Source organism: Chroicocephalus ridibundus, chromosome 11 (genome assembly GCF_963924245.1).
Source record: "Chroicocephalus ridibundus chromosome 11, bChrRid1.1, whole genome shotgun sequence".
In the NCBI taxonomy this organism is placed as follows: domain Eukaryota; kingdom Metazoa; phylum Chordata; class Aves; order Charadriiformes; family Laridae; genus Chroicocephalus; species Chroicocephalus ridibundus.
The window spans coordinates 151,132-170,078 of record NC_086294.1 but is presented as its reverse complement, the minus strand read 5'-3'; positions in this window follow the sequence as shown (position 1 = coordinate 170,078).

The following is an 18,947-nucleotide window of genomic DNA, read 5'->3' as shown; positions in this document are numbered from 1 at the left end:
CTTTGGGAAACGCTTGCGTAGCCCCACACACCTGGGGGCTGAAGGCTTTCCTGCTGCCTTCAGCCTCAAAACCACCCTTCCCACTTGGCGCCACGCCAGGCACAAAAATGGCCATATGTCTGGAGATTGGTCCAACGCCCAAAGAGCCAGCAGGGAAAACTATGCCTTCTTCTAAAGCTCTTTGGGAACCGCTTGCGTAGCCCCACACACCTGGGGGCTGCAGGCTTTCCTGCTGCCTTCAGCCTCAAAACCACCCTTTCCCACTTGGCGCCGCGCCAGGCACAAAAATGGCCATATATCTGGGGATTAGTCCCCCGCCTAAAGAGCCAGCAGGGAAAACTATGCCTTGTTCTAAAGCTTTTTGGGAACCGCTTGCGTAGCCCCACACACCTGGGGGCTGCAGGCTTTCCTGCTGCCTTCAGCCTCAAAACCACCCTTTCCCACTTGGCGCCGCGCCAGGCACAAAAATGGCCATATGTATGGAGACTGGTCCAACGCCCAAAGAGCCAGCAGGGAAAACTATGCCTTGTTCTAAAGCTCTTTGGGAACCGCTTGCGTAGCCCCACACACCTGGGGGCTGCAGTCTTTCCTGGCGCCTTCAGCCTCAAAACCACCCTTTCCCACTTGGCGCCGCACAAGGCACAAAAATGGCCATATGTCTGGAGATTGGTCCCACGCCCAAAGAGCCAGCAGGGAAAACTATGCCTTGTTCTAAAGCTCTTTGGGAACCGCTTGCGTAGCCCCACACACCTGGGGGCTGCAGGCTTTCCTGCTGCCTTCAGCCTCAAAACCACCCTTTCCCTCTTGGCGTGGCGCCACCCTCCAAATTCTACATATGTCTGGAGACTGCTCCCACACCCAAAGAGCCAGCAGGGAAAACTATGCCTTGTTCTAAAGCTCTTTGGGAACCGCTTGAGTAGCCCCACGGACCTGGGGGCTGCAGGCTTTCCTGCTGCCTTCAGCCTCAAAACCACCCTTCCCACTTGGCGCCGCGCCAGGCACAAAAATGGCCATATGGCTGGAGATTGGTCCAACGCCCAAAGAGCCAGCAGGGAAAACTATGCCTTCTTCTAAAGCTCTTTGGGAACCGCTTGCGTAGCCCCACGGACCTGGGGGCTGCAGGCTTTCCTGCTGCCTTCAGCCTCAAAACCACCCTTCCCACTTGGCGCCGCGCCAGGCACAAAAATGGCCATATGGCTGGAGATTGGTCCAACGCCCAAAGAGCCAGCAGGGAAAACTATGCCTTCTTCTAAAGCTCTTTGGGAACCGCTTGCGTAGCCCCACGGACCTGGGGGCTGCAGGCTTTCCTGCTGCCTTCAGCCTCAAAACCACCCTTCCCACTTGGCGCCGCGCCAGGCACAAAAGTGGCCATATGTCTGGAGATTAGTCTTCCTCCCAAAGAGCCAGCCGGGAAAACTATGCCTTGTTCTAAAGCTCTTTGGGAACCGCTTGCGTAGCCCCACACACCTGGGGGCTGCAGGCTTTCCTGCTGCCTTCAGCCTGAAAGCCACACTTTCCCACTTGGCGCGACGCCAGGCACAAAAATGGCCATATGTCTGGAGACTGGTCCCACGCCCAAAGAGCCAGCAGGGAAAATTATGCCTTGTTCTAAAGCTCTTTGGGAACCGCTTGCGTAGACCCACAGACCTCGGGGCTGCAGGCTTTCCTGGCGCCTTCAGCCTCAAAACCACCATTTCCCACTTGGCGCCGCGCCAGGCACAAAAATGGCCATATGTCTGGAGATTGGTCCCACGCCAAAAGAGCCAGCAGGGAAAACTATGCCTTGTTCTAAAGCTCTTTGGGAACCGCTTGCGTAGCCCCAAACACCTGGGGGCTGCAGGCCTTCCTGCTGCCTTCAGCCTCAAAACCACCCTTCCCACTTGGCGCCGTGCCAGGCACAAAAATAGCCATATGTCTGGAGATTGGTCCGCCGCCCAAAGAGCGATTAGGGAAAACTCTGCCTTGTTCTAAAGCTCTTTGGGAACCGCTTGCGTAGCCCCACGGACCTGGGGGCTGCAGGGTTTCCTGCTGCCTTCAGCCTCAAAACCACCCTTTCCCACTTGGCGTGGCGCCAGCCTCCAAAATCTACATATGTCTGGAGACTGCTCCCACACCCAAAGAGCCAGCAGGGAAAACTATGCCTTGTTGTAAAGCTCTTTGGGTACCGCTTGCGTAGCCCCACACACCAGGGGACCTGCCCTGTCTGGAGACTGCTCCCACACCCAAAATCCAGCAGGGAAAACTATGCCTTGTTCTAAAGCTCTTTGGGAACCGCTTGCGTAGCCCACACACCAGGGGGGCTGCTCTGTCTGGAGACTGGTCCCTCGCCCAAAGAGCCAGCAGGGAAAACTATGCCTTGTTCTAAAGCTCTTTGGTAACCGCTTGCGTAGCCCCACACAGCTGGGGGCTGCAGGCTTTCCTGCTGCCTTCAGCCTCAAAACCACCCTTCCCACTTGGCGCCACGCCAGGCACAAAAATGGCCATATGTCTGGAGATGGGTCCCACGCCCAAAGAGCCAGCAGGGAAAACTATGCCTTGTTCTAAAGCTCTTTGGGAAACGCTTGCGTAGCCCCACACACCTAGGGGGCTGCAGGCTTTCCTGCTGCCTTCAGCCTCAAAACCACCCTTTCCCACTTGGCGCCGCGCCAGGCACAAAGATGGCCATAGGTCTGCAGATTGGTGCCACGCCCAAAGAGCCAGCAGGGAAAACTATGCCTTGTTCTAAAGCTCTATGGGAACCGCTTGCGTAGACCCACACACCTGCGGGGTGCAGGCCTTCCTGCTGCCTTCAGCCTCAAAACCACCCTTTCCCACTTGGATCCACGCCAGGCACAAAAATGGCCACATGTCTGGAGATTGGTCCCATGCGCAAAGAGCCAGCAGGGAAAATTATGCCTTCTTCTAAAGCTCTTTGGGAACCGCTTGCATAGTCCCACACACCTGGGGGCTGCAGGCTTTCCTGCTGCCTTCAGCCTCAAAACCACCCTTTCCCACTTGGCGCCGCGCCAGGCACAAAAATGGCCATATGTCTGGAGATTTTTCCCCCGCCCAAATAGCCAGCAGGGAAAACTATGCCTTGTTCTAAAGCTCTTTGGGAACCGCTTGCATAGTCCCACAGACCTGGAGGCTGCAGGCTTTCCTGCTGCCTTCAGCCTTAAAACCACCCTTTCCCACTTGGCGTGGCGCTAGCCTCCAAAATCTACATATGTCTGGAGACTGCTCCCACACCCAAAAGCCAGCAGGGAAAACTATGCCTTGTTCTAAACCTCTTTGGGAACCGCTTGCGTAGCCCCACACACCAGGGGGGCTGCTCTGTCTGGAGACTGGTCCCACGCCCAAAGAGCCAGCAGGGAAAACTATGCCTTCTTCTAAAGCTCTCTGGGAACCGCTTGCGTAGCCCCACACACCTGGGGGCTGCAGGCTTTCCTGCTGCCTTCAGCCTCAAAACCACCCTTTCCCGCTTGGCGCCGCGCCAGGCTCAAAAATGGCCATATGTCTGGAGATTGGTCCCACGCCCAAAGAGCCAGCAGGGAAAACTATGCCTTGTTCTAAAGCTCTTTGGGAACCGCTTGCTTAGTACCAGACACCTGGGGGCTGCAGGCTTTCCTGCTGCCTTCAGCCTCAAAACCACACTTCCCACTTGGCGCCTCGCCAGGCACAAAAATGGCCATATGTCTGGAGACTGGTTCCACGCCCAAAGAGTCAGCAGGGAAAACTATGCCTTGTTCTAAAGCTCTTTGGGAACCGCTTGCATAGCCCCACGGACCTGGGGGCTGCAGGCTTTCCTGGCGCATTCAGCCTCAAACCACCCTTTCCCACTTGGCGCCACGCCAGGCACAAAAATGGCCATATGTCTGGAGACTGGTCCCACGCCCAAAGAGCCAGCAGGGAAAACTATGCCTTCTTCTAAAGCTCTTTGGGAACCGCTTGCGTAGCCCCACACACCTGGGGGCTGCAGGCTTTCCTGCTGCCTTCAGCCTCAAAACCACCCTTCCCACTTGGCGTGGCACCAGCCTCCAAAATCTACATATGTCTGGAGACTGGTCCCACACCCAAAAGGCAGCAGGGAAAACTCTGCCTTGTTCTAAAGCTCTTTGGGAACCGCTTGCATAGTCCCACAGACCTGGGGCCTGCAGGCTTTCCTGCTGCCTTCAGCCTCAAAACCACCCTTTCCCACTTGGCGTGGCGCCAGCCTCCAAAATCTACATATGTCTGGAGACTGGTCCCACACCCAAAAGGCAGCAGGGAAAACTATGCCTTGTTCTAAAGCTCTTTGGTAACCGCTTGCGTAGCCCCACACACCTGGGGGCTGCAGGCTTTCCTGCTGCCTTCAGCCTCAAAACCACCCTTCCCACTTGGCGCCACGCCAGGCACAAAAGTGGCCATATGTCTAGAGATTGGTCCCACGCCCAAAGAGCCAGCAGGGAAAACTATGCCTTGTTCTAAAGCTCTTTGGGAACCGCTTGCGTAGCCCCACGGACCTGGGGGCTGCAGGCTTTCCTGCTGCCTTCAGCCTCAAAACCACCCTTCCGACTTGGCGCCACGCCAGGCACAAAAATGGCCATATGTCTGGAGACTGGTCCAACGCCCAAAGAGCCAGCAGGGAAAACTATGCCTTGTTCTAAAGCTCTTTGGGAACCGCTTGCGTAGCCCCACACACCTGGGGGCTGCAGTCTTTCCTGGCGCCTTCAGCATCAAAACCACCCTTTCCCACTTGGTGCCGCACAAGGCACAAAAATGGCCATATGCCTGGAGATTGGTCCCACGGCCAAAGAGTCAGCAGGGAAAACTATGCCTTGTTCTAAAGCTCTTTGGGAACCGCTTGCATAGTCCCACAGACCTGGGGGCTGCAGGCTTTCCTGCTGCCTTCAGCCTCATAACCACCCTTCCCACTTGGCGCCGTGCCAGGCACAAAAATAGCCATATGTCTGGAGATTGGTCCGCCGCCCAAAGAGCGATTAGGGAAAACTCTGCCTTGTTCTAAAGCTCTTTGGGAACCGCTTGCGTAGCCCCACGGACCTGGGGGCTGCAGGCTTTCCTGTTGCCTTCAGCATCAAAACCACCCTTCCCACTTGGCCTCGCGCCAGGCACAAAAATGGCCATATGTCTGGAGATTGGTGCCATGCCCAAAGAGCTAGCAGGGAAAACTATGCCTTGTTCTAAAGCTCTTTGGGAACCGCTTGCGTAGCCCCACACACCTGGGGGCTGCAGGCTTTCCTGCTGCCTTCAGCCTCAAAAACACCCTTTCCCACTTGGCGTGGCGCCAGCCTCCAAAATCTACATATGTCTGGAGACTGCTCCCACACCCAAAGAGCCAGCAGGGAAAACTATGCCTTGTTGTAAAGCTCTTTGGGTACCGCTTGCGTAGCCCCACACACCAGGAGAGCTGCCCTGTCTGGAGACTGGTCCCACGCCCAAAGAGCCAGCAGGGAAAATTATGCCTTCTTCTAAATCTCTTTGGGAACCGCTTGCGTAGGCCCACACACCTGGGGGCTGCAGGCCTTCCTGCTGCCTTCAGCCTCAATACCACCCTTTTCCTCGTGGCGTGGCGCCAGCCTCCAAAATCTACGTATGTCTGGAGACTGATCCTACACCCAAAAGGCAGCAGGGAAAACTATGCCTTGTTCTAAAGCTCTTTGGGAACCGCTTGCGTAGCCCACACACCAGGGGGGCTGCTCTGTCTGGAGACTGGTCCCTCGCCCAAAGAGCCAGCAGGGAAAACTATGCCTTGTTCTAAAGCTCTATGGGAACCGCTTGCGTAGCCCCACTCACCTGCGGGGTGCAGTGTTTCCTGCTGCCTTCAGCCTCAAAACCACCCTTTCCCACTTGGCGCCGCGCCAGGCACAAAAATGGCCATATGTCTGGAGATTGGTCCCACGCCCAAAGAGCCAGCAGGTAAAAATATGCCTTGTTCTAAAGCTCTTTGGGAACCGCTTGCATAGTCCCACAGACCTGGGGGCTGCAGGCTTTCCTGCTGCCTTCAGCCTCAAAACCACCCTTTCCCACTTGGCGCCATGCCAGGCACAAAAATGGCCATATGTCTGGAGATTGGTCCCCCGCCCAAATAGCCTGAAGGGAAAACTATGCCTTGTTCTAAAGCTCTTTGGGAACCGCTTCCATAGTCCCACAGACCTGGGGGCTGCAGCCTTTCCTGCTGCCTTCAGCCTTAAAACCACCCTTTCCCACTTGGCGTGGCGCTAGCTTCCAAAATCTATATATGTCTGGAGACTGGTCCCACACCTAAAAGGCAGCAGGGAAAACTATGCCTTGTTCTAAAGCTCTTTGGGAACCGCTTGTGTAGCCCCACACAACAGGGGGGCTGCTCTGTCTGGAGACTGGTCCCACGCCAAAGAGCCAGCAGGGAAAACTATGCCTTCTTCTAAAGCTCTTTGGGAACCGCTTGCGTAGCGCCACACACCTGGGGGCTGCAGGCTTTCCTGCTGCCTTCAGCCTCAAAACCACCTTTTCCCACTTGGCGCCGCGCCAGGCACAAAAATGGCCATAGGTCTGGAGATTGGTCCCACGCCCAAAGAGCCAGCAGGGAAAACTATGCCTTGTTCTAAAGCTCTTTGGGAACCGCTTGCGTAGCCCCACGGACCTGGGGGCTGCAGGCTTTCCTGCTGCCTTCAGCCTCAAAACCACCCTTCCCACATGGCGCCGCGCCAGGCACAAAAATGGCCATATGGCTGGAGATTGGTCCAACGCCCAAAGAGCCAGCAGGGAAAACTCTGCCTTCTTCTAAAGCTCTTTGGGAACCGCTTGCGTAGCCCCACACACCTGGGGGCTGCAGGCTTTCCTGCTGCCTTCAGCCTCAAATCCACCCTTTCCCACATGGCGCCGCGCCAGGCACAAAAATGGCCATATGTCTGGATATTAGTCCCCCACCCAAAGAGCCAGCAGGGAAAACTATGCCTTGTTCTAAAGCTCTTTGGGAACCGCTTGCGTAGCCCCACACACCTGGGGGCTGCAGGCTTTCCTGCTGCCTTCAGCCTCAAACCACCCTTTCCCACTTGGCGCCACGCCAGGCACAAAAATGGCCATATGTCTGGAGACTGGTCCCACGCCCAAAGAGCCAGCAGGGAAAACTATGCCTTCTTCTAAACCTCTTTCGGAACCGCTTGCATAGTCCCACAGACCTGGGGGCTGCAGGCTTTCCTGCTGCCTTCAGCCTCAAAACCACCTTTTCCCACTTGGCGCCGCGCCAGGCACAAAAATGGCCATAGGTCTGGAGATTGGTCCCACGCCCAAAGAGCCAGCAGGGAAAACTCTGCCTTGTTCTAAAGCTCTTTGGGAACCGCTTGCGTAGCCCCACGGACCTGGGGGCTGCAGGCTTTCCTGCTGCCTTCAGCCTCAAAACCACCCTTTCCCACTTGGCGCCACGCCAGGCTCAAAAATGGCCATATGTCTGGAGACGGGTCCCAAGCCCAAAGAGCCATCAGGGAAAACTATGCCTTCTTCTAAACCTCTTTGGGAACCGCTTGCGTAGCCCCACACACCTGCGGGCTACAGTCTTTCCTGCTGCCTTCAGCCTCCAAACCAGCCTTTCCAACTTGGCGCCGCAGAAGGCACAAAAATGGCCATATGTCTGGAGATTGGTCCCACGCCCAAAGAGCCAGCAGGGAAAACTATGCCTTGTTCTAAAGCTCTTTGGGAACCGCTTGCGTAGCCCCACGGACCTGGGGGCTGCAGGCTTTCCTGCTGCCTTCAGCCTCAAAACCACCCTTTCCCACTTGGCGTGGCGCCAGCCTCCAAAATTTACATATGTCTGGAGACTGCTCCCACACCCAAAAGCCAGCAGGGAAAACTATGCCTTGTTCTAAAGCTCTTTGGGAACCGCTTGCGTAGCCCACACACCAGGGGGGCTGCTCTGTCTGGAGACTGGTCCCACACCCAAAGAGCCAGCAGGGAAAACTATGCCTTGTTCTAAAGGTCTTTGGGAACCGCTTGCGTAGCCCCACGGACCTGGGGGCTGCAGGCTTTCCTGCTGCCTTCAGCCTCAAAACCACCCTTCCCACTTGGCGCCACGCCAGGCACAAAAATGGCCATATGTCTGGAGATGGGTCCCACGCCCAAAGAGCCAGCAGGGAAAACTATGCCTTGTTCTAAAGCTCTTTGGGAACCGCTTGTGTAGCCCCACACACCAGGGGGGCTGCTCTGTCTGGAGACTGGTGCCACGCCAAAGAGCCAGCAGGGAAAAATATGCCTTCTTCTAAAGCTCTTTGGGAACCGCTTGCGTAGCGCCACACACCTGGGGGCTGCAGGCTTTCCTGCTGCCTTCAGCCTCAAAACCACCTTTTCCCACTTGGCGCCGCACAAGGCACAAAAATGGCCATAGGTCTGGAGATTGGTCCCACGCCCAAAGAGCCAGCAGGGAAAACTATGCCTTGTTCTAAAGCTCTTTGGGAACCGCTTGCGTAGCCCCACGGACCTGGGGGCTGCAGGCTTTCCTGCTGCCTTCAGCCTCAAAACCACCCTTTCCCACTTGGCGTGGCGCCAGCCTCCAAAATCTACATATGTCTGGAGACTGCTCCCACACCCAAAAGCCAGCAGGGAAAACTATGCCTTGTTCTAAAGCTCTTTGGGAACCGCTTGCGTAGCCCACACACCAGGGGGGCTGCTCTGTCTGGAGACTGGTCCCACACCCAAAAGCCAGCAGGGAAAACTATGCCTTGTTCTAAAGGTCTTTGGGAACCGCTTGCGTAGCCCCACGGACCTGGGGGCTGCAGGCTTTCCTGCTGCCTTCAGCCTCAAAACCACCCTTCCCACTTGGCGCCACGCCAGGCACAAAAATGGCCATATGTCTGGAGATGGGTCCCACGCCCAAAGAGCCAGCAGGGAAAACTATGCCTTGTTCTAAAGCTCTTTGGGAACCGCTTGTGTAGCCCCACACACCAGGGGGGCTGCTCTGTCTGGAGACTGGTCCCACGCCAAAGAGCCAGCAGGGAAAAATATGCCTTCTTCTAAAGCTCTTTGGGAACCGCTTGCGTAGCGCCACACACCTGGGGGCTGCAGGCTTTCCTGCTGCCTTCAGCCTCAAAACCACCTTTTCCCACTTGGCGCCGCACAAGGCACAAAAATGGCCATAGGTCTGGAGATTGGTCCCACGCCCAAAGAGCCAGCAGGGAAAACTATGCCTTGTTCTAAAGCTCTTTGGGAACCGCTTGCGTAGCCCCACGGACCTGGGGGCTGCAGGCTTTCCTGCTGCCTTCAGCCTCAAAACCACCCTTTCCCACTTGGCGCCGCGCCAGGCACAAAAATGGCCATATGTCTGGATATTAGTCCCCCACCCAAAGAGCCAGCAGGGAAAACTATGCCTTGTTCTAAAGCTCTTTGGGAACCGCTTGCGTAGCCCCACGGACCTGGGGGCTGCAGGCTTTCCTGCTGCCTTCAGCCTCAGAACCTCCCTTCCCACTTGGCGCCACGACAGGCACAAAAATGGCCATATGGCTGGAGATTGGTCCAACGCCCAAATAGCCAGCAGGGAAAACTATGCCTTCTTCTAAAGCTCTTTGGGAACCGCTTGCGTAGCCCCACACACCTAGGGGGCTGCAGGCTTTCCTGCTGCCTTCAGCCTCAAAACCACCCTTTCCCACTTGGCGCCGCGCCAGGCACAAAAATGGCCATATGTCTGGATATTAGTCCCCCACCCAAAGAGCCAGCAGGGAAAACTATGCCTTGTTCTAAAGCTCTTTGGGAACCGCTTGCGTAGCCCCACACACCTGGGGGCTGCAGGCTTTCCTGCTGCCTTCAGCCTCAAACCACCCTTTCCCACTTGGCGCCACGCCAGGCACAAAAATGGCCATATGTCTGGAGACTGGTCCCACGCCCAAAGAGCCAGCAGGGAAAACTATGCCTTGTTCTAAAGCTCTTTGGGAACCGCTTGCATAGTCCCACAGACCTGGCGGCTGCAGGCTTTCCTGCTGCCTTCAGCCTTAAAACCAACCTTTCCCACCTGGCGTGGCGCTAGCCTCCAAAATCTACATATGTCTGGAGACTGCTCCCACACCCAAAAGCCAGCAGGGAAATCTATGCCTTGTTCTAAAGCTCTTTGGGAACCGCTTGCGTAGCCCCACACACCAGGGGGGCTGCTCTGTCTGGAGACCGGTCCCACGCCAAAGAGCCAGCAGGGAAAAATATGCCTTCTTCTAAAGCTCTTTTGGAACCGCTTGCGTAGCGCCACACACCTGGGGGCTGCAGGCTTTCCTGCTGCCTTCAGCCTCAAAACCACCTTTTCCCACTTGGCGCCGCACAAGGCACAAAAATGGCCATAGGTCTGGAGATTGGTCCCACGCCCAAAGAGCCAGCAGGGAAAACTATGCCTTGTTCTAAAGCTCTTTGGGAACCGCTTGCGTAGCCCCACGGACCTGGGGGCTGCAGGCTTTCCTGCTGCCTTCAGCCTCAAAACCACCCTTCCCACTTGGCGCCGCGCCAGGCACAAAAATGGCCATATGGCTGGAGATTGGTCCAACGCCCAAAGAGCCAGCAGGGAAAACTCTGCCTTCTTCTAAAGCTCTTTGGGAACCGCTTGCGTAGCCCCACACACCTGGGGGCTGCAGGCTTTCCTGCTGCCTTCAGCCTCAAAACCACCCTTTCCCACTTGGCGCCGCGCCAGGCACAAAAATGGCCATATGTCTGGATATTAGTCCCCCACCCAAAGAGCCAGCAGGGAAAACTATGCCTTGTTCTAAAGCTCTTTGGGAACCGCTTGCGTAGCCCCACACACCTGGGGGCTGCAGGCTTTCCTGCTGCCTTCAGCCTCAAACCACCCTTTCCCACTTGGCGCCACGCCAGGCACAAAAATGGCCATATGTCTGGAGACTGGTCCCACGCCCAAAGAGCCAGCAGGGAAAACTATGCCTTCTTCTAAAGCTCTTTGGGAACCGCTTGCATAGTCCCACAGACCTGGGGGCTGCAGGCTTTCCTGCTGCCTTCAGCCTCAAAACCACCTTTTCCCACTTGGCGCCGCGCCAGGCACAAAAATGGCCATAGGTCTGGATATTAGTCCCCCACCCAAAGAGCCAGCAGGGAAAACTATGCCTTGTTCTAAAGCTCTTTGGGAACCGCTTGCGTAGCCCCACACACCTGGGGGCTGCAGGCTTTCCTGCTGCCTTCAGCCTCAAACCACCCTTTCCCACTTGGCGCCACGCCAGGCACAAAAATGGCCATATGTCTGGAGACTGGTCCCACGCCCAAAGAGCCAGCAGGGAAAACTATGCCTTGTTCTAAAGCTCTTTGGGAACCGCTTGCATAGTCCCACAGACCTGGCGGCTGCAGGCTTTCCTGCTGCCTTCAGCCTTAAAACCAACCTTTCCCACCTGGCGTGGCGCTAGCCTCCAAAATCTACATATGTCTGGAGACTGCTCCCACACCCAAAAGCCAGCAGGGAAATCTATGCCTTGTTCTAAAGCTCTTTGGGAACCGCTTGCGTAGCCCCACACACCAGGGGGGCTGCTCTGTCTGGAGACTGGTCCCACGCCAAAGAGCCAGCAGGGAAAAATATGCCTTCTTCTAAAGCTCTTTGGGAACCGCTTGCGTAGCGCCACACACCTGGGGGCTGCAGGCTTTCCTGCTGCCTTCAGCCTCAAAACCACCTTTTCCCACTTGGCGCCGCACAAGGCACAAAAATGGCCATAGGTCTGGAGATTGGTCCCACGCCCAAAGAGCCAGCAGGGAAAACTATGCCTTGTTCTAAAGCTCTTTGGGAACCGCTTGCGTAGCCCCACGGACCTGGGGGCTGCAGGCTTTCCTGCTGCCTTCAGCCTCAAAACCACCCTTCCCACTTGGCGCCGCGCCAGGCACAAAAATGGCCATATGGCTGGAGATTGGTCCAACGCCCAAAGAGCCAGCAGGGAAAACTCTGCCTTCTTCTAAAGCTCTTTGGGAACCGCTTGCGTAGCCCCACACACCTGGGGGCTGCAGGCTTTCCTGCTGCCTTCAGCCTCAAAACCACCCTTTCCCACTTGGCGCCGCGCCAGGCACAAAAATGGCCATATGTCTGGATATTAGTCCCCCACCCAAAGAGCCAGCAGGGAAAACTATGCCTTGTTCTAAAGCTCTTTGGGAACCGCTTGCGTAGCCCCACACACCTGGGGGCTGCAGGCTTTCCTGCTGCCTTCAGCCTCAAACCACCCTTTCCCACTTGGCGCCACGCCAGGCACAAAAATGGCCATATGTCTGGAGACTGGTCCCACGCCCAAAGAGCCAGCAGGGAAAACTATGCCTTCTTCTAAAGCTCTTTGGGAACCGCTTGCATAGTCCCACAGACCTGGGGGCTGCAGGCTTTCCTGCTGCCTTCAGCCTCAAAACCACCTTTTCCCACTTGGCGCCGCACCAGGCACAAAAATGGCCATAGGTCTGGAGATTGGTCCCACGCCCAAAGAGCCAGCAGGGAAAACTATGCCTTATTCTAAAGCTCTTTGGGAACCGCTTGCGTAGCCCCACGGACCTGGGGGCTGCAGGCTTTCCTGCTGCCTTCAGCCTCAAAACCTCCCTTCCCACTTGGCGCCACGACAGGCACAAAAATGGCCATATGGCTGGAGATTGGTCCAACGCCCAAATAGCCAGCAGGGAAAACTATGCCTTCTTCTAAAGCTCTTTGGGAACCGCTTGCGTAGCCCCACACACCTGGGGGCTGCAGGCTTTCCTGCTGCCTTCAGCCTCAAAACCACCCTTTCCCACTTGGCGCCGCGCCAGGCACAAAAATGGCCATATGTCTGGATATTAGTCCCCCACCCAAAGAGCCAGCAGGGAAAACTATGCCTTGTTCTAAAGCTCTTTGGGAACCGCTTGCGTAGCCCCACACACCTGGGGGCTGCAGGCTTTCCTGCTGCCTTCAGCCTCAAACCACCCTTTCCCACTTGGCGCCACGCCAGGCACAAAAATGGCCATATGTCTGGAGACTGGTCCCACGCCCAAAGAGCCAGCAGGGAAAACTATGCCTTCTTCTAAAGCTCTTTGGGAACCGCTTGCATAGTCCCACAGACCTGGGGGCTGCAGGCTTTCCTGCTGCCTTCAGCCTCAAAACCACCTTTTCCCACTTGGCGCCGCGCCAGGCACAAAAATGGTCATAGGTCTGGAGATTGGTCCCACGCCCAAAGAGCCAGCAGGGAAAACTATGCCTTGTTCTAAAGCTCTTTGGGAACCGCTTGCGTAGGCCCACGGACCTGGGGGCTGCAGGCTTTCCTGCTGCCTTCAGCCTCAAAACCTCCCTTCCCACTTGGCGCCACGACAGGCACAAAAATGGCCATATGGCTGGAGATTGGTCCAACGCCCAAATAGCCAGCAGGGAAAACTATGCCTTCTTCTAAAGCTCTTTGGGAACCGCTTGCGTAGCCCCACACACCTGGGGGCTGCAGGCTTTCCTGCTGCCTTCAGCCTCAAAACCACCCTTTCCCACTTGGCGCCGCGCCAGGCACAAAAATGGCCATATGTCTGGATATTAGTCCCCCACCCAAAGAGCCAGCAGGGAAAACTATGCCTTGTTCTAAAGCTCTTTGGGAACCGCTTGCATAGTCCCACAGACCTGGCGGCTGCAGGCTTTCCTGCTGCCTTCAGCCTTAAAACCAACCTTTCCCACCTGGCGTGGCGCTAGCCTCCAAAATCTACATATGTCTGGAGACTGCTCCCACACCCAAAAGCCAGCAGGGAAAACTATGCCTTGTTCTAAAGCTCTTTGGGAACCGCTTGCGTAGCCCCACACACCAGGGGGGCTGCTCTGTCTGGAGACTGGTCCCACGCCCAAAGAGCCAGCAGGGAAAACTATGCCTTCTTGTAAAGCTCTCTGGGAACCGCTTGCGTAGCCCCACACACCTGGGGGCTGCAGGCTTTCCTGCTGCCTTCAGCCTCAAAACCACCCTTTCCCGCTTGGCGCCGCGCCAGGCTCAAAAATGGCCATATGTCTGGAGACTGGTCCCACGCCCAAAGAGCCAGCAGGGAAAACTATGCCTTGTTCTAAAGGTCTTTGGGAACTGCTTGCTTAGTACCAGACACCTGGGGGCTGCAGGCTTTCCTGCTGCCTTCAGCCTCAAAACCACACTTCCCACTGAGCGCCTCGCCGGGTACAAAAATGGCCATAGGTCTGGAGACTGGTTCCACGCCCAAAGAGTCAGAAGGGAAAACTATGCCTTGTTCTAAAGTTCTTTGGAAACCGCTTGCGTAGCCCCACACACCTGGGGGCTGCAGGCTTTCCTGGCGCATTCAGCCTCAAACCACCCTTTCCCACTTGGCGCCACGCCAGGCACAAAAATGGCCATATGTCTGGAGACTGGTCCCACGCCCAAAGAGCCAGCAGGGAAAACTATGCCTTCTTCTAAACCTCTTGTGGAACCGCTTGCATAGTCCCACAGACCTGGGGGCTGCAGGCTTTCCTGCTGCCTTCAGCCTCAAAACCACCCTTCCCACTTGGCGCCGCGCCAGGCACAAAAATGGCCATATGTCTGGAGATTGCTGCCACGCCCAAAGAGCCAGCAGGGAAAACTATGCCTTGTTCTAAAGCTCTTTGGGAACCGCTTGCGTAGCCCCACATACCTGGGGGCTGCAGGCCTTCCTGCTGCCTTCAGCCTCAAAACCACCCTTTCCCACTTGGCGTGGCGCCAGCCGCCAAAATCTACATATGTCTGGAGACTGCTCCCACACCCAACAGCCAGCAGGGAAAACTATGCCTTGTTCTAAAGCTCTTTGGGAACCGCTTGCGTAGCCCCACAGACCAGCAGGCTGCAGGCTTTCCTGCTGCCTTCAGCCTCAAAACCACCCTTCCCACTTGGCGCCACGCCAGGCACAAAAATGGCCATATGTCTGGAGATTGGTCCCACGCCCAAAGAGCCAGCAGGGAAAACTATGCCTTGTTCTAAAGCTCTTTGGGAACCGCTTGCATAGTCCCACAGACCTGGGCGCTGCAGGCTTTCCTGCTGCCTTCAGCCTCAAAACCACCCTTTCCCACTTGGCGCCGCGCCAGGCACAAAAATGGCCATATGTCTGGAGACTGGTCCCACGCCCAAAGAGCCAGCAGGGAAAACTATGCCTTGTTCTAAAGCTCTTTGGGAACCGCTTGCGTAGCCCCACACACCTGGGGGCTGCAGGCTTTCCTGCTGCCTTCAGCCTCAAAACCACCCTTCCCACTTGGCGCCACGCCAGGCACAAAAATGGCCATATGTCTGGAGACTGGTCCCACCCCCAAAGAGCCAGCAGGGAAAACTATGCCTTCTTCTAAAGCTCTTTGGGAACCGCTTGCGTAGCCCCACACACCTGGGGGCTGCAGTGTTTCCTGGCGCCTTTAGCCTCAAAACCACCCTTTCCCACTTGGCGCCGCACAAGGCACAAAAATGGCCATATGTCTGGAGATTGGTGCCACGCCCAAAGAGCCAGCAGGGAAAACTATGCCTTGTTCTAAAGCTCTTTGGGAACCGCTTGCATAGTCCCACAGACCTGGGCACTGCAGGCTTTCCTGCTGCCTTCAGCCTCAAAACCACCCTTTCCCACTTGGCGCCACGCCAGGCACAAAAATGGCCATATGTCTGGAGACTGGTCCCATGCCCAAAGAGCCAGCAGGGAAAACTATGCCTTCTTCTAAAGCTCTTTGGGAACCGCTTGCGTAGCCCCACGGACCTGGGGGCTGCAGGCTTTCCTGCTGCCTTCAGCCTCAAAACCACCCTTCCCACTTGGCGCCGCGCCAGGCACAAAAATGGCCATATGTCTGGAGATTGGTGCCACGCCCAAAGAGCCAGCAGGGAAAACTATGCCTTGTTCTAAAGCTCTTTGGGAACCGCTTGCGTAGCCCCACATACCTGGGGGCTGCAGGCCTTCCTGCTGCCTTCAGCCTCAAAACCACCCTTTTCCACTTGGCGTGGCGCCAGCCGCCAAAATCTACATATGTCTGGAGACTGCTCCCACACCCAACAGCCAGCAGGGAAAACTATGCCTTGTTCTAAAGCTCTTTGGGAACCGCTTGCGTAGCCCCACAGACCAGCAGGCTGCAGGCTTTCCTGCTGCCTTCAGCCTCAAAACCACCCTTCCCACTTGGCGCCACGCCAGGCACAAAAATGGCCATATGTCTGGAGATTGGTCCCACGCCCAAAGAGCCAGCAGGGAAAACTATGCCTTGTTCTAAAGCTCTTTGGGAACCGCTTGCATAGTCCCACAGACCTGGGCGCTGCAGGCTTTCCTGCTGCCTTCAGCCTCAAAACCACCCTTTCCCACTTGGCGCCACGCCAGACACAAAAATGGCCATATGTCTGGAGACTGGTCCCACGCCCAAAGAGCCAGCAGGGAAAACTATGCCTTGTTCTAAAGCTCTTTGGGAACCGCTTGCGTAGCCCCACGGACCTGGGGGCTGCAGGCTTTCCTGCTGCCTTCAGCCTCAAAACCACCCTTCCCACTTGGCGCCACGCCAGGCACAAAAATGGCCATATGTCTGGAGACTGGTCCCACCCCCAAAGAGCCAGCAGGGAAAACTATGCCTTCTTCTAAAGCTCTTTGGGAACCGCTTGCGTAGCCCCACACACCTGGGGGCTGCAGTGTTTCCTGGCGCCTTTAGCCTCAAAACCACCCTTTCCCACTTGGCGCCGCACAAGGCACAAAAATGGCCATATGTCTGGAGATTGGTGCCACGCCCAAAGAGCCAGCAGGGAAAACTATGCCTTGTTCTAAAGCTCTTTGGGAACCGCTTGCATAGTCCCACAGACCTGGGCGCTGCAGGCTTTCCTGCTGCCTTCAGCCTCAAAACCACCCTTTCCCACTTGGCGCCACGCCAGGCACAAAAATGGCCATATGTCTGGAGACTGGTCCCATGCCCAAAGAGCCAGCAGGGAAAACTATGCCTTCTTCTAAAGCTCTTTGGGAACCGCTTGCGTAGCCCCACGGACCTGGGGGCTGCAGGCCTTCCTGCTGCCTTCAGCCTCAAAACCACCCTTTCCACTTGGCGCCACGCCAGGCACAAAAATAGCCATACGTCTGGAGATTGGTCCCACGCCCAAAGAGCCAGCAGGGAAAACTCTGCCTTGTTCTAAAGCTCTTTGGGAACCGCTTGCGTAGCCCCACGGACCTGGGGGCTACAGGCTTTCCTGCTGCCTTCAGCCTCAAAACCACCCTTCCCACTTGGCGCCGCGCCAGGCACAAAAATGGCCATATGTCTGGAGATTGGTGCCACGCCCAAAGAGCCAGCAGGGAAAACTCTGCCTTGTTCTAAAGCTCTTTGGGAACCGCTTGCGTAGCCCCACACACCTGGGGGCTACAGGCTTTCCTGCTGCCTTCAGCCTCAAAACCACCCTTCCCACTTGGCGCCGCGCCAGGCACAAAAATGGCTATATGTCTGGAGATTGGTGCCACGCCCAAAGAGCCAGCAGGGAAAACTATGCCTTGTTCTAAAGCTCTTTGGGAACCGCTTGCGTAGTCCCACGGACCTGGGGGCTGCAGGCTTTCCTGCTGCCTTCAGCCTCAAAACCACCCTTTCCCACTTGGCGCCGCGCCAGGCACAAAAATGGCCATATGTCTGGATATTGGTGCCACGCCCAAAGAGCCAGCAGTGCAAACTATGCCTTCTTCTAAAGCTCTTTGGGAACCGCTTGTGTAGCCCAACACACCAGGGGGGCTGCTCTGTCTGGAGACTGTTACCACGCCCAAAGAGCCAGCAGGGAAAACTCTGCCTTGTTCTAAAGCTCTTTGGGAACCGCTTGCGTAGCCCCACAGACCTGGGGGCTGCAGGCTTTCCTGCTGCTTTCAGCCTCAAAACCACCCTTTCCCACTTGGCGCCGCGCCAGGCACAAAAATGGCCATATGTCTGGAGATTGGTCCCGCGCCCAAAGAGCCAGTAGGGAAAACTATGCCTTGTTCTAAAGCTCTTTGGGAAACGCTTGCGTAGCCCCACACACCTGGGGCCTGCAGGCCTTCCTGCTGCCTTCAGCCGCAAAACCACCCTTTCCCACTTGGCGTGGCGCCAGCCTCCAAAATCTACATATGTCTGGAGACTGCTCCCACACCCAAAAGCCAGCAGGGAAAACTATGCCTTGTTCTAAAGCTCTTTGGGAACCGCTTGCGTAGCCCCACGGACCTGGGGGCTGCAGGCTTTCCTGCTGCCTTCAGCCTCAAAACCACCCTTCCCACTTGGCGCCGCGCCAGGCACAAAAATGGCCATATGTCTGGAGATTGGTCCCACGCCCAAAGAGCCAGCAGGGAAAACTATGCCTTGTTCGAAAGCTCTTTGGGAACCGCTTGCATAGTCCCACAGACCTGGGCGCTGCAGGATTTCCTGCTGCCTTCAGCCTCAAAACCACCCTTTCCCACTTGGCGCCACGCCAGACACAAAAATGGCCATATGTCTGGAGACTGGTCCCACGCCCAAAGAGCCATCAGGGAAAACTATGCCTTGTTCTAAAGCTCTTTGGGAACCGCTTGCGTAGCCCCACGGACCTGGGGGCTGCAGGCTTTCCTGCTGCCTTCAGCCTCAAAACCACCCTTCCCACTTGACGCCACGCCAGGCACAAAAATGGCCATATGTCTGGAGACTGGTCCCACGCCCAAAGAGCCAGCAGGGATAACTATGCCTTCTTCTAAAGCTCTTTGGGAACCGCTTGCGTAGCCCCACACACCTGGGGCCTGCAGGCCTTCCTGCTGCCTTCAGCCTCAAAACCACCCTCTTCCACTTGGATCCACGCCGGGCACAAAAATGGCCATATGTCTGGAGACTGGTCCCACGCCCAAAGAGCCAGCAGGGAAAACTATGCCTTCTTCTAAACCTCTTTGGGAACCACTTGCATAGTCCCACAGACCTGGAGGCTGCAGGCTTTCCTGCTGCCTTCAGCCTCAAAACCACCCTTCCCACTTGGCGCCACGCCAGGCACAGAAATGGCCATATGTCTGGAGACTGGTCCCACGCCCAAAGAGCCAGCAGGGAAAACTATGCCTTGTTCTAAAGCTCTTTGGGAACCGCTTGCGTAGCCCCACACACCTGGGGC